This window comes from Cydia amplana, chromosome 24 (assembly GCF_948474715.1).
Source record: "Cydia amplana chromosome 24, ilCydAmpl1.1, whole genome shotgun sequence".
Classification (NCBI taxonomy): Eukaryota; Metazoa; Arthropoda; class Insecta; order Lepidoptera; family Tortricidae; genus Cydia; species Cydia amplana.
The window spans coordinates 3,331,989-3,355,187 of NC_086092.1; the positions used below are offsets into that span (position 1 = coordinate 3,331,989).

Below are 23,199 nucleotides of genomic sequence, written 5' to 3' on the forward strand. Positions count from 1 at the left end.
TTTGTTGATTTTTGGGCTGATATTTTTTTAAATAATAATTATATATAGGTATTTATAGCCGATCAAACAAGTTTGTCAGTAGAAAAAGGCGCGAAATTGTAATTTTCAATGGGACAATAACCCTTCATGCCTGCATTTTTTTAAATTTGCCGCTTTTTTGCCGCTGACGGAAATTGCCTGACTATACCTGTATTTTTTGCAGCAAAATGCACAATACGTTGCGCTAAGCTCAAATGAAACCGTGGCACACCGTGCTCTGTTTGATATCCCATTGCCAAACTATTCCATTAGGTACCTAATGATTAGGTAATATTTGGTGATCGACATTAATCAATTAGGTCCTAATCGATTAATATCGATCACCAAATATTCGTTTAGTAAAACATCGATTTGTATTGTATGCCTCAGAGTTGCATACGAGAGGTCAAGATTAGACTGGTCTGACATTCGTGAAGTGTAACCGTTTTGTGAATAGCCCGCTGATACAAACACAAATCGCGGGGAACGCTCGATTGAGTATTTAGTTAGTTTTATTTATTTATACGAAATTTACAGTACAATTATAAGGAAGTTTATTTTGGTGATGAGGCTATGCAATAAATATATTTGAAATAATTTCAAATAGACATAGATTATACTGTCTGTTAACAATAATGAATCTTCTTGGCTACACCTTAAGGTCGAATAGCACGGTAAATAAAAGATTTTGACAACACAGACTGTGCAGACCAAGATAAGTCTGCAGCCAATTTTATAGATGGCCCAGACGTGCAAGTGTTATGTCAAACGTCAAACTTCTATGAAATTGTGAAGTATGTATAAACATCTACAGCTAGGCTAGGTAGGTATTTATGAGTACACAGGTAAATCGAATGGTACGAAAAGTAACACTTGCACATATTGAATGTAAATATATAGTAGTATGTCGGTAACCGTGTACTCAGGAAAAACTATGTAATGTAACGTTACAACTTTAAATCTGTGTAGTACGAGTAATATGATTTACCTACTTTTGTGTGTTGTTTTGCCCGTTTGTTGGTTTCCCAAAGGTTTAAATCTTCTTCCTCGCGTTGTCCCGGCATTTTGCCACGGCTCATGGGAGCCTGGGGGGGGGGGGTCCGCTTGACAACTAATCCCAAGTATTGATTGACGTAGGCTCCAGTTTTTATAATCTCCCAAAGGTTAAAATAAAATAGGATATTAAAATAAATGAAATAGGATTGGACGCCAGCACAGCTCAAGACCGAGCACAGTGGAAGAGAAGGATAAGGAGGGCCGACCCCAAGTAGATGGGAAAAGGTCACGACTAAAAAAAAAAAAAATTAATTATATAAAAATTGTATATCGTTGTCTGAGTACCCACAACACAAGCTTTCTTGAGCTTACCGTGGGGCTTAGTCAATTTGTGTAATAATGTCCTATAATATTTATTTATTATTTATTTATTTGGTTCAGAAACGCGTCACTTTTCAAGATTGCCATAAAACAAACCTAACCTAACCTAACCTATCTATAGGATAACCCTACGAAAATCCTGAAAACTTAACGGTTTCAGCTTCATGACTAATGATAATACCTATGACAAACAATACATTGTGACTTAAAACTTTTTCTCCAATAAAACATATCTATTTACAAAAATCCGGATTTCAGGCACGGAATTACCGGAGGATTTAGGAATTCGGATAATTTCCTGCGTTTAATTCCAAAAATCTGATAAAAATTAAGCAAAATTCACTCATAAAAAGAATCTCTTATGAAAAGTTGTGTAGTGTAAGATAATAAGTAAGATAATTGTTCCTAATTTGCTCTTGTCTTTTAAGGTAGCTCGTTGATGTCTGATGTCTTTTGTTCTATAGTTTAGTTTGGTCTCGTTGTATGCAGATATGGGAATCATGCGATGGTCAAATTTCTGTACTTACTTACTTAAGTACAATTTATGCCAAGATTTTTTCGAATAGGGATGAAGACGGGCTGCCAGCACATAATTTTTGATTATACGATCCATCAGTGCCTGCGAGTGATACGAAATTCGATTGCATTATACGAGAACACAATTTTAAAAAATCGATTAAATCGATATTTTAAAAACTGGGATCTTACCGCGAAGACCGAAATTCGCAAATTGCGGAGGTCTTTCTCTTTTACTCCAACGAAGGCGTAATAAGAGTGACGGAGAGATGCAGAGAGCGACGCCCGCAATTTGCGATCTTGGATTTTTGCAATTACCTATAGCCCTGACGTTGACAACCGTACACCATTAAATTGTATAACAATATTGACACACTGGTTTTTGAAGTATTGGTAGTAGTTAGACAGCGGTGTTTTTTTCGTATCCAATTATACCGACCTATGCGTAATAGATACGAAAAAAAAATCATTATACGAATTTCTTATCCAATTCTACGATCAGCCCTGATGAAGACACATGTTGAATTATATAACAAAATCTAGTAAAATAGATAGCAAATGAGCAATTTATTACAATATTGTGGATATTAAAAAAAACATATGGAAATAATACAAAAATACTGCACCTGAAAGTTTCAATTTTTTTTTTAACTTTCAAAAACGAACAAAGTAAGAATACCATTCGATTCCCCACATTTTATCCAAAAAAAGATTGTATAGCAACTATATACATAAACGCAATATTTCACCGACAAAAATGCCATTTTCTTGTTTTGTTCATAGGTATGTACTTCAAGATGCGCTCTAAGTGACCTTGACGTCACGTTCACATAGCGATTTGTTAGGGGCGTTTTGGCGAGTGAAGTACGACTGTCGGACTTTGACTATCATTTCTAACTTTTGTATAGCTTTAATGCAGCGGTTCTCAATCTTTTTTTTTGACGGAACCCTTTTGGAAAGCGAAATACTTGATGGAACCCTACAATACGGTGGCGGCATAGTAAATTTTTTCGAGGCGACTAAAGCATAGTGTTCTAAATTCTTGCGGAACCCCTGCAGGGGTGTCGCTGGCTGCTTTAATGTAATGGGTCCCAATGGTCCCATATAGAGATTTGATCCTAAAAACAAACCTGATTGATTGATACTATAAATGAAAATTTGTCATCTAGCCTATTGTCATAAAGTATAAGTTCGAATCCGCCGATTCTTGGACACTTAATGACATCGATTTCAATCTAGCAGTCATTGGCCCTCGTATGACAAGTTATGTTTGCCCGTTACGCAATGACTAGAGTCAATATCCATAGCCTAAACACTCCAGACAGACAAACATACAGGTCAAAGAACTTTGGACAACGCATTTTACCGAAAAAAAAAGTGGGAGAAGTCTTTACGACTTTGAGAATAAGGTTTAGTTTCGTTAGTTAGTTTTTTGCTTAGATATTCTGTTTGCATTTGTATTAATTAGCCATAATTCTTTGGCTTTAGGTTTTTCTAAAACCGTTTAGTTGGCAACCAGTTTTTGAACGCACCTTGCATGCCGTTGCATGAGATGAGATTTTTTTTATTTAGAAACCAGTAGAAAAACTCGCGTAAATTCCAAATCAGTACTTTTTACTTACTTTATTTGTTTATTAAAATTTAATCTTTATAGCACAAAAGAAAATACAAACGTACTAAAGGCGGACTTAATGCTACAAGACATTATCTACCAGTCAAACTTCGGGCAAAGCAGATAACTTGTGTGTGTTATTGTTGTTGCATTTTCTTCAAATTTAGTACTTTTCGAGACCTTTCTAATGAGCCAAAATACGAGGTGTATGGTGTAGGTATGACACATTTATCCAAAAATATTGTAGAGTCTGTTCGGGAAGAGAAGAGTCGTGGAATGTATGGGGCCCAATACATTCCACGACTCTTCTCTCTCCGCACATACTTACTCTAAAGCAGTGGTTCCTAACCTTTTCAGTCCGGTCACCCCTATGACTAACTAGGGAACCTGATTTTACCCCTCCTCCCAATGGTAATAAAAAAATAAAACGTGTATGTTTGTTGTATTGTTATATTAGGTTAGCTTATTACCCCCGTAAAATACCAATTTTACCCCCACGGGGGTAATTACCCCCAGGTTAGGTTGCTCTAAAGACAAATCTATCAAAAATCTGCATAATATATAAATATTATGTTAGTGTTTAATGTTAATACGAATGTTAAAAATAACTTGTAGTTGTTGCTACGGCGCTTTAAATAAAAAGTTATCTTTCTTTAGAGTTTTTATGGAATTAATTATCTACGGCCACATAGTTGAAATATGCACAAGTTGCACAACAGGGTAGGTACCTATAGTTCGTTTTTTTAGCATTAGAAATAAGGTAAACAATCTTGATGTGTCTCTTAATTGAAAAACACATTTTAATAATAAGTTACGGTAAATATGTAACAATTATGAAACTAATACGATCTTTTATAGTCTTCTGCTTTCATAAGTAATAGTTATTGATTTTTAAAAAGCGTTTTTCAATTAAAAGACATGTCAAAATCGCTTACCTTCTTTCAAGTTCTTTCTAATGCTAAAAAAACCGGCCAAGTGCGAGTCGGACTCGCGCACGGAGGGTTCCGCACCATCAACAAAAAATAGAGCAAAACAAGAAAAAAAAAAGCAAAAAACCGGTCACCCATCCAAGTACTGACCCCGCCCGACGTTGCTTAACTTCGGTCAAAAATCACGTTTGTTGTATGGGAGCCCCACTTAAATCTTTATTTTATTCTGTTTTTAGTATTTGTTGTTATAGCGGCAACAGAAATACATCATCTGTGAAAATTTCAACTGTCTAGCTATCACGGTTCGTGAGATACAGCCTGGTGACAGACGGACGGACGGACGGACGGACGGACGGACGGACGGACGGACAGCGGAGTCTTAGTAATAGGGTCCCGTTTTTACCCTTTGGGTACGGAACCCTAAAAAACGAACTAAAGTAAAGTAATAATAAAGTAATTTTTATGGAGTAGGTTCTTAATTCGATGGAATCTTTGTTTTATGTTTTAACTAGCTACCCGCCCCGGCTTCGCACGGGTTAACAAATTATACACAAACCTTCCCCAAGAATCTACGCAACGGATTTTGATGCGTTTTTTAATAGATAGAGAGTGAACTGAAATAAATGTCATATACTCAGAAAAAGTGACCCAAGCCTTCAGTATGAAGTGCATATACTTGGAAAAATTCGACCTGTATGCCGCTGTCCCCCGGTGGCCGAGAGGTAACAGGCACCTGCCGCGATAGCAGAGGATGCTGGTTCGATTCCAGCCTGGGGCACTAGAGGCTTGGGTCACTTTTTCTGAGTATATGATATTTATTTCAGTTTATAATTTATATAGTAGTGTGACTACTCAAAATAATAACAAATTAAAATATTTTCTGAAAATAATTTGTTCTAGTAGGTATGTAACGGCATAACGGGTGTTTTTTTTAGAGGTTTGGTTTTTAAATTGGCATATCTGTTTCTAGTGATTGTCAATTTAACAGTTGGCGGAATATTTGTGGTCAGTACGTTTTGCCATTTTCACAACGAATAGACTTACTCCAGAACAACGATTGCAAATTTATTTTGAAAATCAAAATCACCATCAATTTATTGCGGGAAACATTCGATGAGCGTGTAATTTCCCGTAATGGACCTGTGAACTGGCTTCCACGATCGTGTGATCTCACACCTATGGATTACTTTCTTTGGGTATATATGAAATCACAGGTTTACGCAGATAACGTTGGACCACTTGGAAGCCAACATTCGCGGCGCCAATATACGGCCCCAGGGGGCCGATTTTTGAATTTCGATCGCTCGATTTCGGCACACGAAAATCGGTGGAAAACGGCGAAATGCTGATTTTTGAAATACGAGCGATAGAAATTCGGAATCTATTGGTATTGACCACTCGTTTTCCATTCTATTAGTAGAATTTACATGCCTAGTAGAGGAGATATTACTGAAAGAAATACACGAAATCGAGCGGTCGAATTTGAAAAATCGGCTCCCAGTTGCTCGAAAAAGTGGTCGAAAATTGGACTTCCTGATTACGCTTCATTCGAGCCAGCCGTGGCGCCCATATGCACGAAATCATTTTTAAGAACTAATGGCATACAAATATCTTTTATATAACACCAATAACATTATAATAACATTTATTTTTACGTGTTTTATTCAATTTTGAATTTGTATACCTTTAAAAATAACACCCTTTAGATAGAGTGATTCAAGAGGAAGGTTTATGTATAATTTGTTAACCCGTGCGAAGCCGAGGCGGGTCGCTAGTAAGTTATAATTACATTCCACACACCGATTAAGGTCAAGTACACACGTTAACCACTTAACAGTAACAGTTAGCTAACCGTTAAACAAACATAGGTTTAATCGGCCTGTCAAACTCATCAAAAGGTGTGACGTAAACTGTACAGTCGTCACTAGTCAGCGTCGCCATAGAGAAAAAAATACATAGAGTGCTCACTCCATACATCAGTTTTAGTACCAAAAAGACTATTAGCATCTAGCATCGAGTAGCGGAACTATCGGTACTGCTAGTTGACAATAGATGTAGCACCGACCGGAAAGTCTTATGCTGTTGAGATAAGACTTTCCGGTCGGCGCTACATCTATTGTCAAGTAGCAGTACTGGTAGTTCCGCTACTCGATGCTAGATGTAACCACTGAAATTAATAGTCTGAACTGATGTATGGAGTGAGCACTCTTGTCTTACTACATTTCTCTATGGCGTCGCTCAATGAATGCATTGTCGACACAATTAATTGACCGATGGTAGCCCCTATTCCAAAGGTATAAGGGCTATGTTCGGTATGTAGTTGCGATAGAGAAATATAAGTAAAGAAAGAGTGGTAACTCCATACATCAGTTTTCTTACCAAAACGCGAGTTATTTCGTACGGTACTTTTCGTAGTCGACATCTAGCGTCAAGTAGCGGACATTATCAGTTCTGTTAGTTGACAATAGATGTCGCGGCAAACAATTACTCTAATGCTCAACAATTTTCAGCTAATATTATAACTGGATGCACCGGAACTCTATTTTCAACTCCTTCCGCTTATAATAAGTATTAGTTCAATTTGTTGTAAATAGTATTGTACTAGCAGTACATTTTTCGTCAGTAGCGACATTTGTGACATATGGTGTCAAGTAGCAGTACTGATAATGTCCGCTACTTGACGCTAGATGTCGACTACGAAATAACTCGCGTTTTGGTAAGAAAACTGATGTATGGAGTTACCACTCTTTCTTTACCTACTTATTATTTCTCTATGCAACATAGATTACATAGAGAAATACAGGGTGTCTCTGACCATGGGGCTTTAAATCCAGGGCTCGATTCTACTCGCTAAACTGAGCTACTTTTATTATGGCACCAACCCCGAAATCCCGAATTTTTTTTTACTTTTTCATACATTTGGCTGATCAGATGTCGACGCTTTCTATGGAAAAGCCAAAAAAAAAACCCTGATTTTAGGGTTGGTCCCATAGTAAAAGTAGCTCAGTTTAGCATGGTTTAGCGAGTAAAATCAAGCCCTGGATTTAAAGCCCCATGGTCAGAGACACCATGTAAAAGTTTAGTACATCAGTATGGCGCAAAACACACGGAGCGACGCTGCGCTTCGCATCGCGGCTTTTCGTTGTTGAGCAAATTAAATATATCGGAGGAAGTGGTTCTTACACTTATAGATATCTCTATTGTTAAAGGAGAAAACACCATACATCATTAAATAAAGGATTACTACATAAACACACGGAGAACAGGCGGCCTAGGCAAGGTGAAAATCGCTTGCGCTTCGTCATCGAATCGGTTGGTGTCTCTCTATCACTCTTCCATATTAGTGCGACAGTGACAATTGGGTTTCGTTCACTACCACAGACTTAAATATACTGTGTTCACTACGTACTTAGCGTTAGCTATTGGCATGTTCGCTGTTGTGGCCATGAAACTAGCGGTCAACAAGCTGAAACCGCTCTTTTCATTTTAGCCGCACCGCCCCGTGTGTACACGTGTCAACAGCAACTAACTGTACTGGGTTTGGATTACCGGATAACCTGTTCGCTGTTGCGCCCACGAAACTAGCGGGCAGCAAGTAAGGGAGTTTTCTTACTATAGTCTGTCAAGCTGGATATGACAGTAGCAATGTAAAGCAAACTAAAGTAGGTATGTTATCCGTAGGAAACGAACAAAAAGCAGCAATGTACATCGAACAACGATGAAATGTAAACAAAACAGTTCCACAGATAAGATACAAATGACAATGAACAATTCAAACGTAGTGTTGCTAACCCGCGATTATTCAAATTTGCCGCATTTTTCTACTGACAAGAGTTGCTTGACCAACTATAAATAATATTACAACACTATATTAATACGATACTGCCTAGCCCGATACATTCCTTATTTAATCTGAATCGTAGTAACACTAACTCTTTACTCATCTCATGTTCAGAGAATTGATCGCAAAATAAAAACTAAAAAGTTAAAAACCCGGTGACATCGTTGACAACGTGAGTTACTTTAATGCTAAAGGCTTCGCCCCACGCCGAGTGAGCGGGGCGTGCCGCTTTTACATATAAAACGCTCACGCCCCGCCCGGAAACGCGCCTGTGTGACGGAACCTTTAAAGAAACAGTGACAATTAAACGGTGACTCACGTTAGACCGGGCGGGGCCCGGTCTAAATTGAAAAATATGTATGAATACAGAAATATTAACGGTGGTTAAACTTCATCATTACATTTTTGGGCTTCCATCCAGCAACCAAATCACTAGCGATAGCGGACCGCTCCGCTCCGCTATTATCCCGCCAACTTCACGGCCCCACATAATTTCCCAGTATAAAGTGGAAATATTTTTTAATACATACTAGTTCATTGCCTCTAGTTTTGTAATTATTTGTATATCGGCCCGGGTTCCTCAAGATGCTTGAGCATCTGACCTCAAGCTGGTTAGTTTGGTTTTGGGACTTTACACGCCTACTAAATAAATCACTACATAGTATTAAAACAAAGTCGCTTCCCGCTGTCTGTCGCTTATGTAGGTATGCCAGATCTTTAAAACTACGCAATGGATTTTGATGCGGTTTTTTTTTAAAAGATCGTGTGATTCAAGAGGAAGGTTTATGTATAATTTGAGATGCCGGGGCGGGTCGCTAGTAAATAATAAATATTATAGGGACATTGTCACACAAATTATTTTTTCTTGATTTATTAATATTAAAAATGCGAAGGTTACTTTGTATGTCTGTCTGTCTGTCTGTTTGTCTGTCTGTCTGTCTGCCTGTCTGTCTGTCTGCTTGTCTGTCTGTCTGCCTTTCTGTCTATCTGTTTGTCTGTAGGTCTGCTTGTCTGTCCGTCTCTCTGTCTGTCAGTCTGTAGTTATATAAACTCTTCAAAAATCTCCATAAATGTCAGAAAACTAATAATCTAGGTCCATTGTAGGAGACCTGGTATTTGGTTAGGGATAGGGGGGATCAGCCACAAAAGGCAAGAGGCATGAAAGAAAACGCAAGGCAACGAATGCATATTTTAATCCTAAATTATTACCCTGCGGAGTCTACATAGAGCTGGTAAACCGCCCGCCAAAAAGGTAGGATGTCATATCCTTTAGGCCAGTGGTTCCTAACCTTTTCAGTCCGGTCCCCCTATGACTAACTAGGGAACCTGATTTTACCCCTCCTCCCAATGGTAATCAAAAATAAAACGTGTACGTTTGTTGTATTGTTATATTAGGTTAGCTTATTACCCCCGTAAAATACCAGTATTACCCCTACGGGGGTAATTACCCCCAGGTTAGGAACCACTGCTTTAGGCACCTTCATGTATATTTTACTCGTATTACTGATGAATTGATAATACCTGGGAGCGTTGCTCGGAAAATATAAATCTCAAAAATGCGCGTTTTCCCAGAGGTAAGATCAATTTTTCGCCTTTATAGCAAATTTCATCGAAATCGTTAAAGCCGTTTCCGAGATCCCGGAAATATATATAAATTTACTAGAATTGCTCTTTTAAAGAATTTTTGTCACGAAACCGGGCTTGAAGTATATATATGGAAAAGAAGAAAATTGCTATTTGTACGGTACATAGTTGCTTTACAATTAATTTTTAAGTACATTTTTAGAAACGGTATTTTTCATTTTGGAAGGTAAAAAAAAAACTTAAATGTAAGTTTTGAGGTCTTCTATTTTTTTTAAATAATTTATTAGTGTCCTATTTTTTGCGATATTTGCTCATATTTTTAACTTAAACTATAAATATGTTATGAAATTTAACATGTGTCAACATACCATTTTTTTTCGACTACATGTTATGATTTTAGCACAAGTACGAGTATTTCACCTTAGCGTCAAACTGTATGATAAAGAATAATTTCATCCAATTAGGGAGCGTTCAAGTATTACGTAACGCAATTTTTGGACATATTTGACCCCCCCTCCCCCCATGTAACGCGCCGTAACGTTTTTCTGTACCCCCCCTCCCCCTAGTAAAACGTTACGTAACCACCATGGTATAATACCGCCTGGTACTATCTTCCGACTTGACCACGTGACTGACACAAGCCTACGTCATCATGCGACAGCGCTATATGATAATATGCGATAGCGCTATATAAAGTGGCAATGTTATTGTGACGTAGGCTTGTGGCACTCTGGGAAGAGAAGACCATGTTTTATTAGACTATGGTAACCACCAAGTGACCATTTTTTTACCTAAAGGCCACAATTATGTGGCGTAAAGTACTTAAAGGGTTAAAAAACAATGTTACGTAACGCGTAGTTCAAACCCCCCCTCCCGCCCCTGTAACGCATCGTAACGTTTTACAAGACCACCCCCCCCTCCCCCCAAATTCGTTACGTAATACTTGAACGCTCCCAAAGGTGGTATTACCAGCTCTACAGCCGCTGTGCATTCAGAAATGACGGAGCCGCAGTCAGTCCGCAATAAGTCTGGATTTGAAACATTTGTGAAAGACTCCATGTTACTAGGCGGGTGCTGACTCAGGCTATATGCGAAATGGCTAATCTTTAAGTAAGTTTTAGGTATAGCACGGCTTTTTATTTTTAATATCTGGGAGACCGAGCTTTACTCGGAAAACATATATAAACTCAAAAATGCGCTTTTTCCCAGACCTAACTAGATCGATTTTTCGCCCCCGAAAACCCTCATATAGCAAATTTCATCGAAATCGTTAGTGCCGTTCCCGAAATCCTCGAAATATAAATAAATAAATAAAAACTTACAAGAATTGCTCGTTTCAAGGCATTAGATTAGATAGATATACCTACATACCTAAGAGTTGGGCATGCGAATCGTCATTTTTTACCATTTCGCTGGCTAACAAGCATACATATGAATACGCGCCTGAATTATTTATTTTTATTTTATTTCACCGACAAGAGCAAAGCTCTTAAGTGATGATAATGATGATAAATATAATATACTTAGGTACCTAGATTAAGTTACTAAAGTTGAAAATAAATGCCCAATTACGTCGTTAAACGTAGCGTTTGACAAATCTAATATAAATTAAAACTGTACTATACCTAATTAACTATACCTTTGGGCACCTTTGCACCCAGTACAGCTCGGGAAGGTCTTTTTTATAGTTTATTAATTAATTTTTATATTTAAAAAAAAATTAAGGACTGTATATGCCACTACCGAAATTTGCTGAATAAATTATGTTAATATCTGAAAAAAAAAAGAATCGAGACATTTCCAAACCTGTCGTATTTTGCGTATTCCCGCAACACAGCTCTCTAGAGCCGCATTATTGAACCCGTATTCAGCGCTAACTACTCCGCCTTATTGTTCTTTTATTACACGTCTATTTACAGATTACATATGCTACTTACGAAATTGGAAACTCAATAATTAAGTAGGTTGACGTAACTTTGGGCTTTTTCTAAAATAAATATCGAAAACCCGATTCTTTCAAATCTGGACATTCTTGGGCTCATTCTACTCAGAATCGACAGCACTCTCCATCCGACCATTAAAAAAAGATGTCCCAAAATGTCCATTCCATTACGTCACGTTTTTAGTATGAGAAATTTTTTCACTTGTATGTAACGTGACGTAGTAGAATGTACAATTTTCATACAAAATTTTGGGACAATTTTTTTTATCATCAGGATTGAATATGCTAGTGATTCTGAGTTGAAAGAACCCAAAAACACCAGGATCTGGGAGAATCGGGTTTTCAATATTTATTTTAGAAAACGCCCAACTGCATGGTGACCGAAGAGCTGGCGGCTTCCTCGTACAAAGTATCAGTATTGAGAGAGAGAGATACATTTTATTTAACACCAAATACGTACATTAAAGGTAAATTATTAAAATCTAAGTAAGTAAGTACGTATATACCTAATTAAGTTGACATTGACATAATTGACTGTAATAGGCTACATTCCTACTAGTCAAATCAGCTTCTTTTTTAGAACTGTCAAAACGATTTGCTAATATGGAATTTATATGTAAACGAATGTAGTGGCGTCACGGTAAACTCACCTACTTTTTATATTTCAATCCGATTTATTAAATACAAATTGTGTTTAAAAATAGCTGCTGTCTATGTTTTTCTAATAATTATCTGGTGCTTTATTTCGTGCACGGTTTGAAATAATTAATTTTAAGTAGGTACAGGAAATATCCTTAATGATACAGCGTGGTGCTAGAACTGCTAGAAAGGGTCACGACTTAACATATAATATTGCGTACACCTGTACAATGCCTCTAGAGCCTATTTTAGATTTAAGCTAGTTATTAATTTAGTTTAGTAGTACCGCTGTATATACATGTTTTATGTAAACAAATGCTATTAAACCATTAGGTTCAGAGATCATTTCTAACGCCAGTTTCTTTTCGGAACAAATCTCGGGAAATATAGCCGTATAAGGCTTACAATTATGTTTGTTGTAATTTGTATTATTTTTAATTTGTTTTGTTTATATAGTAGGTAGGTATCTTTCACAGTTTTCATAATTTTCCCAAACAGGGTCAGAGCGTATTATACAATACACGCCCAAAATCCCGTGTTACATCACAGACTGTTAACAAAAAAGGACGAGTCACTCAAACGATATTAACGGAACACCTGATCCGGGCCGGTGGCACGGGCTTTACTAAAGTTTAAGTAAAATTAATTAAGTCCCTGTTAATACAATCCCGTACAATCTTGCGCAATACAGCACTGTTCAGGGCTTATACCGTGAAAATCGAAGTTCGCAAATTGCGGACATCTTTCTCTGTCACTCTGTCACTCTAATTAAGCCTTCATTGGAGTAAAAGAGAAAGATCCCCGCAATTCATTAGTTATTAGAGGCATTTTTAAGAAATAATCTACTGTTTCTTATATGTATGTAATTGATTACGAGTAACAAAAACTCTTTTTTTTGTATTTCAGTTTTAAAACAATTGTTATGGTTGTTATAAGATATTAGATAAAATAAGGTACCTACATTTATTGATAAAATTGTACAAATTTTAATACTGTGATAAGTACTCTTATATTTTAGTTTTATTATTATTTTTCTCTTAGTTTATTGTTGTATGCACAAATAGCTCTGTTTTACTCTGTAGAAAACAATTTGAATTAACATGATGTTAAAATATTTTCATTAAGGAAACTGTAAGTCTAGTTTTAAGAAAATTTCCAGTGTTATATATAACTATAAATTTATAAGTTCAACAAACGGTCTATCTGAGAAGCAATATGCCTACCGGAAAGGCCGTTCGACGACTTCACTAGCCCGAGCTGTGGTCAGGCAGATATTGGAGGCCCGCGAGTGCAGAAACCAAGTCGCAGTTCTATGCTGTGACTTGTCAAAAGCTTTCGACGTTGCTGATCACCAAGTCCTGATCAACAAACTGCGTCACTACGGGTTTGACGGTCCAGTGCTTACATTAATGTGCAACCTGTTGCGAGAAAGGACTCAAGTTGTGATCGCTGACGGCGGTTGTGTTCGGTCTGACACCGTTACCACATGTATGGGCGTAGCACAGGGCTCGTCTGTGTCGAACATACTGTTCTCCCTACTGTTAAATGATTTGCCAGAGGCTGTCACCAGTGGAGAGACACTCATGTATGCCGACGACGTGGCCGTAGTTGTGCACGCCCCTACATATGATGAACTTGAATACAAGCTGAACATGACCGCCACATCGGTGTCAAATTGGTTTCGAAGTAACGGCCTTATTTTAAATACAACCAAAACACACTTCATCAGTTTTGACCTCTCCGGACGGCAGATGAGGCAGCTGTCAGTACTAGCAAATGAGAGTCCTATCAACCAAGTTACGAACTCTACATTCCTTGGTTTTGAGTTAGACAGCGGCCTAACCTGGGGAGGTCATATAGATAAAACGTGTGAAAAACTGGCAACTGCATGTTTTGCCTTAAAAAGACTGGCACGAATACTCCCAAGTGAGATGGTCCGGGCCTGTTACTTCGCTTCAGTGCACTCACGCCTACAATATGGGATCGAGCTGTGGGCAGCGGCCGCCGACTGGGAGAGGGTTTTCCGCCTCCAGAAACGAGCTGTGCGTGCGATAGCGCGCGTTCCGCAAACCAGCTCTGCGAAACCACTCTTCAAGTCGCTAGGCATATTAACACTGCCCTCACTCTTAATACTGCAAATGGCAACTAGCGTGCGTGATGAAGTGGACACGAACCCCGTCATCGAACCCCCGCGAAGATACGAGACTCGTAATGCACGCGCGGGACTCCTGCGAATCGAGCCGCATAGACTAGCCAAGTCCAAAAAACTCACCCACGTCATGGGCCGTAAGGTGTACAATCATCTACCGCGGGAAATTATAACAGCACAAAGTGCGTCACTTTTTAAATCAAAACTTAAAAAATGGCTTCTCGAGCAGACGTTCTACGACCACAAGGAGCTATTTAATTAATTAATTATTTAAGGTACTTAAACATAATACTGTAGTTACACACTGTAACCTATGTATTTATTTGACATGTAATTTTATATTATCAATAAATTATTATGATTATGATTATGATTATGATTAAAAGACTGTTTGTTTCTTGAATAAATAAATAAAATAAATTAAATTTGCGAATTTCGCTTTTCGCGGTAGCCCCTCAGAATCTCTGTCTCGTCCAGCGTGTGAGCGTGGTTGTGTTGTGATACCACTGATACCTACCTACAAATTTGGAAAAATATTATCATAGATGTCGCTTGCGTTCTGTATCCTCAAAACTCAAAACGATCCATTACTTACTTGTATCATAGAGAAATATTGTATTTTTTTCTCTATGCTTGTATTGTAGTTACGAATTTGCGGCACTGGCAGTCGAGACTTTTGGGCCTTGGTTGTCAGACACCAAAACCTTAATAATGGATATTTCCCGAAAACTGGTTGTGGTGTCTGGCGACCTACGAGCAGGGTCATATTTTGCCCAAAGACTGAGCTTAACTATACAGCGAGGAAATGCGGCCAGTGTCCTGGGGACTATGCCCCAGGTGTCATTAGGTTTCGTCGAAAATTTATGAAGTATATGTAAACATTGTAAATGTATTGTAGATCTTAATTGGTATCTAGAGAGGTATTTTATTAGGATTCCGTACCCGAAGGGTAAAAACGGGACCCTATTACTACAGTACAGAACCCTAAAAATATTATTTCAACCGAAAATTAAACTCTGGTTAGAAACACGGTGCAACCGGCCGCCTGAGACGCCCGCTCAAAGTTTGCGACCACGTTATTTATTTACGCCATTAATTTCATACAAATTAGTCCTGTCACATCGTTTACGGTAATTGGAAGTATTTTATATAAATACTAGCGACCCGCCCCGGCTTCGCACGGGTTAACAAATTATACACAAACCTTCCTCTTGAATCACTCTATCTATTAAAAAAAACCGCATCAAAATCTGTTGCGTAGTTTTAAAGATCTAAGCATACCTACATAGGGACAGACAGCGGGAAGCGACTTTGTTTTATACTATGTAGTGACGATTCAATCTGGGTGAGAGGCCACCTCCCCGTAAAATGTACATGTATGTACATCATCATCTTCCTCGCGTTGTCCCGGTATTTTGCCACGGCTCATGGGAGCCTGATAGGGTCCGCTTGCCAATTAATCCCAGGAATTGGCGTGAGCACTTGTTTTTACGAAAGCGACTGCCATCTGACCTTCCAACCCAGAGGGTAAACTAGGCGGGATTAGTCCGGTTTCCTCACGATGTTTTCCTTCACCGAACATACATACATACATACATACATTAAATTACACATCACTACATAGTATAAAACAATTAAAGTCGCTTCCCTGTCTGTCTGTCTGTCTTTATGCTTAGATCTTTAAAACTACGCAACGGATTTTGATGCGGTTTTTTAATAGATAGAGTGATTCAAGACGAAGGTTTATGTATAATTTGTTAACCCGTGCGAAGCCGGGGCGGGTCGCTAGTACAATATAATTAAATGTACCTATGTCATGTAGGTAAGATTAATTTTATTGATATGTAATCTTAATAAATACGTTATTATAATTAACATGTATGTACATGTAGATGGCGCTGTCCGTCTCCGCATATATTGTTCGGTAACTCTGTCAAAAGATGGCGTTTGATAATTCCGTGAAATACTTGTTGTCAATTAGGGCTCAAAATAACTGGTACACGCTTCAAAATGCACGAAGTATCAAGCCAAAGGCAAAATAACGGCAGAGGCTAAAAACTCGGGGTAAGCATCATTGGCGCATACACTGTAAACATACTCAGTTTGGGAGTATTAGAGTAGGGCTGGGCGAGAAAAGTTATCGATATCGATAATAAAAGGCTATCGTATTTAATTATTAGGTATTTAATTTATTTTTAAATACAATAAAATTTATAATGAACGATATTGATAAATACTAAATATAAGGCTAAAACCCTGGATATATACCTACATACCTACACCTAGATATACAGATTCGGGGTTTACATACTATGCATGCATACTATGTACAGTCAGCTGCAGAGAGAAGTAACCCCTCCTGCATACAATCAGTCTATGCCTATAGAGTAGTGTTTATTGAATTGAAAGAAATATATTTAAAAACCATTTTGGTTGCATAAATGGGGCATTATCTATGAAAAGGGATCTTATTGTCGATGGCGCTTATGCCGTACAGCGTCGCGCGGCATTGTATTTATATCGGAGTATCGTTAATAATGGCGTAAGCGCCATCGACAATAAGGTCCCTTTTCATAGATAACGCCACAAATTATCAAATACTAAGCGCAAAAGTAGGCGGCTCTTTGAAGGGGATATTTGGGTGTTGGATAATTAATACCTGCTTATAAAAAACATGCTAAAAAGAACAGTTTGACTAGTAAATCAATTTGACATCTTATACAAAGGTCTCTTCTTCTTCCTCGCATTATCCCGGCATTTTGCACCGGCTTATGGGACCCTGGGGTCCGCTTGACAACTAATCCCAAGGATTGACGTAGGCTCTAGTTTTTACGAAAGCGACTGCCATCTGACCTTACAACCCAGAGGGGAAACTAGGCCTTATTGGGTTTAGTCCGGTTTCCTCACGATGTTTTCCTTCACCAAAAAGCAACTGGTAAATATCAAATGATATTTCGTACATAAGTTCCGAAAAACTCATAGGTACCTCCGAATTGCAAGTCACATGCTCTTACCGATAGCACAGAATAAATAATAGTACTAAGTACAGAAGACTCACTCTCTACCAAAACGCGTCTGTTACGATCAGCACAGATATGGCCGCTAGGTGGCAACCGCGCGGCTTATGGCTTTCCCCAAAATTGGGGCCGAACGGATGTACTTTTAGCTACCTGTAGCAAAGCGACGAAATCGCGGAGTGAGACACGCCTGCCGATAGACCACCAGCGCTTCTTACAAAGGTAATTTACAAAAATAAGTAAATATTTAGCAAATTCTATCGATATTTACATGTGTCGACATAATTTACTTTCCCCTTCCCTATTCCCCCGACCCTCAACGGTGCATTCACAAAAACCATATATTTCGTATTTTTCGCGATGCAAACAGTTGCATTCATTTTGAATTAAAAATATATATTTGAAAGGCTAATTCTTTGGATGTGAAATCCGTACGTTTGATACATTGATGTTTTTTCGTTTAGTTTTGTATGGAAGTATTTCGGGTGATTGGAACTGTGAGTTAATGTAAGTACTTAATCAATTAATCACGCTCGGAAAAAAAGTTATTTTAATTTAAGGATTTGTTGTGTTGTATTATTTATATACAGGGTGTTTCCTGTAACAGGAGCAATAAATTAAACTGTAGGCTGTACTCCTCAAACTGACCAACATTTGTTCAGCAACTTTTGAAAATAACTCGTGTTTTGATTTTTATTACACTTTTAAGTTTATTCTAAGACGCAATGTAATGCAAATTTTGTTATGTTTAAAGCGTGACAAGCAACGTCAAGTCAAACACACTGATGTCAGCGTACACTGAAGGCAATATTTATTTTGTATGAAAAAGAGGAAGTCTAAAGGATTCATAATTTTTAAAAGTTGCTAAACAATTGTTGGTCAGTTTGAGGAGTACAGCCTTTAGTTTAATTTATTACTCTTGTTACAGGAAGCACCCTGTATTTTCAGAGTAAGTTATTAAGATAAAAGATAAAACCCCGCGCGGTGGCTTAATCTTCCGTCGCAAGATTCCCTGGCTCTTAAACCTGAATTTTGACTTAGAATTAATATTTAATAATGCCAAATCAACTTACGATAACTATAACTTAGTGAAGTTCAACATCGCTAGGGTTGGCGACAATGCCCCGCGCACCGGACGCCGCTAATTGGTACAGCCCTAGGCGCTCCAAGTCGGCGGATGCATATTTTTCTGGATTAAAAAGGTGTGGACTCGCTTTTTTTGTTGAACGAAAAAGTCTTAAAACCTTAAATGCTTCTTTAAAAAAATTAATATCTGGCCTTAGCTGAAATCATAGAAAAATATAAGTAAAGAAGTAAGTAACTGGTGACCGAAGAGCTGGCGGCTACCTCGCACAACGTATCAGCATTGCGATACAGCGAGGAAATGTCGCCAGCATCCTTGGTACAATCCCTCAAGGGCCTATTTTAGATTTAAGCTAGTTTTTAATTTCTTTTAGTAATACACTGTATATATCTTGTTTGTAAATAAATGATTTATTCAGTAAAGAAAGAGTGGTAACTCCATACATCAGTTTTCTTACCAAAACGCGAGTTATTTCGTAGTCGACATCTAACGTCAAGTGGTGGAACTGTCAGTACCGCTATTTGACACCAGATGTCACAAGTGTCGCTACTGACGAAAATGTACTACTAAAACAACTACAACTAATATTATAAGCAGAAGAAGTTGAAAATAGAGTTCCGGTTAATCCGGTTATAATATTAGCTAAAAATTGTCGAGCACTTACTGATTCCGCTACTTGACGCTAGATGTCGACTACGAAATAACTCGCGTTTTGGTAAGAAAACTGATGTATGGAGTTACCACTCTTTCTTTACTTATATTTCTCTATGTCTTGGCTATGCTGGCTTCTCTATCGCTCTTATATATCCGAGCGATTGAGAGGAAGAGAAAGAAATTTCGAAATTCCTAATTGAGAGGCCAACTGCCGTATTCGAACTTCAAGATATTCACAAGAGACGACACGTACTAGATCTATTCTTGATACGCTTTAATTTAGATTTCAACTAGTTCTCTTTTGCAGCGTAATTCGGGCAACCAATGTCACTTTTACGTTAGATAGAATTAGATATCTAATAGATGTGAATTGGATCTGTAAGCCATATCTTGTGGAAATCGTTCAAGAGTATCTCCAGAAACGCGCAAATGTCAAATTTGACAGGTTAGGTATTAAACATATCGTTATCGTATCTTGGTGATGTAAATATACTTTTTACCCGAGAATTTATTACCAATGACTACTCCATAGATTTCCCTGTTCGCCGAAGTTGAGTAAGAATGTTAGTTATTCACAAAAATATATAATATAGTGCGCAGGAAACTCAGTGTGTTGATACTTTCTCTTGTTAGTTCATACACGACATTGTACTTGTGTGTATTTTAAAATAAGTTTTTCTCGCAATATTTTTCAGTATAATACTCAAAACAATAGTATATGAAATATATCACTACACAGTATAAAACAAAGTCGCTTCCCGCTGTCTGTCTGTCTGTATGTTAGGGTGGAGCGTCGTTGTATGGGAAAAAATAAAAATTTGATTATCAATGTGGAACCGGTACAAAAAGTTGCAGTTTGTCATGTAGATTATAGTGATTATATCAAGTTTCAAAATAAACACTACTTTTAGCCCTCTACCCAGCCGCTAAAGAAATTAATAAAGGTAAATTTTCATCAATTATTTAAATATACTATTTCACTAACATGTGTACATTTTATTGAAATTATATAATACTTAATAAGCATTTAATAAGTTATTACCAAAATTTTTGTGCCTTTTTCAATATTTATGAAATAATACAATTTCAAACTTTCATATTAAACAGCAATTTCATACAAAACAAGGAAAATGCTACAGTGTAAAAAAATTATATGAGTTATTTTTTTTAGACGTTCTTGTGCCAAAGTAACGGTGTTATTGATTACGAAAAGTATCATTTTACTGCAAAAAATGGGTTACTTATATGTTTAAATGAGCGTCAAATATTGCCCTTCGGCGTCGCTTACGCCCTTTTTGGGTCATGTTCACACGTATGTTAGGCATATATTTACTTTTACTAGTAGTATTTTTATTATCTTATCACGTTCAAAATAGTTTTCACGGTTCTGTAATAAGTTGTAAACTGCAATTTGTGCACAATATCCGGGTTAAAGGGCCTTTTCCATAAAACCTCTATTTACGTGGTTTTACCATGTCATAAAAATATACGTTATAAACAAAAATAAGTATAGGAATTGAGTATATCTGTAACAAAAAGATGTTATTTAATGAATAAAACTTGTTATAAAAAAAATAAGCATAAATTAAATTTATTAAAAATATACAAATATCGCTATATATAATCGAATAGTAGAGGGCTAAAAGTATATACCAATATTTTTTTTATTATTTTTCCCTTAAACAATAAAAAATTAGACATCCTTTTAGAGGGGTTCCATTGCTATATTCAAGAATTTTGGATTTCGCTCCACCCTACTGTATGTATGCTTAGATCTTTAAAACTACGCAACGGATTTTGATGCGGTTTTTTTAAATAGATAGAGTAATTCAAGAGGAAGGTTTTTGTATAATTTGTTAACCCGTGCGAAGCCGGGGCGGGTCGCTAGTTGGATATAAATTAAAATTTGCCACTTTTAAATAAAAACAGTGTTAACAAAAATCTCACATACACATTAACGTTATAACAAAGACGCCATGGTGTCGCCACTATGACTGCTTTTAGAATTTAATTTCTCTTTTCTTTTTCAAAAAATTTTCTTTTACTTTTTTCCTAATGTGATGAATCAAAGTCCTTGGTACAATCATTTACTTTTAATTTACTCCAAATACTTACTTCTACGTACACTCTTAAACAATCTTAAGTTCACAAGCAGTAACCTTCGTGCTAAATTTAGTGTTACTCGTTCCAGCGCCAAGCGAGAATGAGTCTTCCACCCCATGGTACGTTATATTTATACTTTTCTATCCTTAGAATTGGCGGGTAGGAGAGAAGGGTCATTTTCGCGAGTACCGACAGATTAATTAACAAATATTCGGGTAAACACTGATCATACTTTCAATCACTACCCACTGAATGCCATTAGTTAAACCTAACTTACACTAAATAATTATAATTAATTCTCAAAATCTTATGAAATATCACACTCGGCCATCCGACTGCGTGCTACCTCCGGTGCACGATCAACAATAATATCACACTCGGCCGTGTTGCCTAATTCCTTTCCAATCCTATTTTAGATAACAGAAGTCTGTTTATACAATACCAATACTTTTCATTGTACACTTGATTACAATAAAATAATACAAAGAATTACAGCAACTCAAATAGAGGTAAACTACAAACGGTAATTTCGCTAAAAATAATTTAAACAATTATTTAATTTATTCATGGTAGCAGGTATTGCAGATGTAAATGTTACTTATTTATTCTTCAGACTAATATTAATGTTACTTAAAAAGGGATATTTAAAGACTTATTTACACTACAAACCATGAAAAGGTTCACGAAATATATGTACATTAATAATAAAAAAAAAAGAAAGAGGTCTATTAACCACACTATCGACCCCTTTACTTTACAACATCATAAATCCTCAAACGATTAGTCATTTTAGCTACATAATCATCATACTTGTGAGTTGACCAGCGCATTATCGATTGGCTGATTATGATGTTTACCTTAATTACACGTAGGATTATAGACACATTACTATCGGCAAGTACCTATAGAATAAACCCAAATTTATTGCATTGATTTTAGTACTGTAAAACACTTTTTTTCAATTAAGTTCTCTAACAAACATGGTGCGATCACCAACATTTAGCCTGATACATTAAAATAGAAATAATGAAACAAACTTTCACAGCATTTAGCAATTGACATCGATAATTAACTAATCTCTTTATATGGTCGTGATTAAATTTACTACGTTCAAATTTTAGACATAGGAACTGTTTTATGGAAATAATGTTTTAGAAGCTACGTAATTACATTAACGGCTTAATTAGGCATAATGTAATTAACAGTTGTAACTATCTAACGTTTTCTCTCTGAAATCAAATTAATTTGGTCACTTACATCATTGTAACCCTTCAAAGGTGTACGATTACAATACTAGCTACAAACTTGATGTGAGCGTGGCCTTAACTCCCGCGGTCCTTCTTCGTAAGAGTCATCAGAGAGAAGCTACCCACGTCAGCGTCTCCTGTGGTGACGACATCTGTCTTTAGGCACCTCACGCTCGGCTGTCGCAGTGTTCCGCGTCATCTGTCCACCGTCGCTGACCTCATTTTTCCCTGTAATTAAATTTCAGTGCGCTGCATGATTGGTTGTTAAAATATATTTTTTTCACCCTGCACAGCATACCAATGCTTTACCGTGTTTAAATTCAGCACTTGTACATATCTACTTATATGTACTTATAGGTACTTACTTCAATCAAACAATTTTCCTTCCCATAACATACATGTATAAACATATATTAATCAAATTTAGCACATCATTATTGTTTGACGGTTACTCACTCTCTAATTTACACTAATTGTACCTACCTAC

General features: G+C 37.1%; 1 long non-coding RNA gene across 1 annotated transcript in view; it reads right to left on the minus strand.

Moving 5' to 3' along the window:
* LOC134659190 (uncharacterized) overlaps nucleotides 1-23,199 on the minus strand; it is a 216,820-nt gene that overhangs the window by 41,791 nt on the left and 151,830 nt on the right. The window lies entirely within an intron of this gene.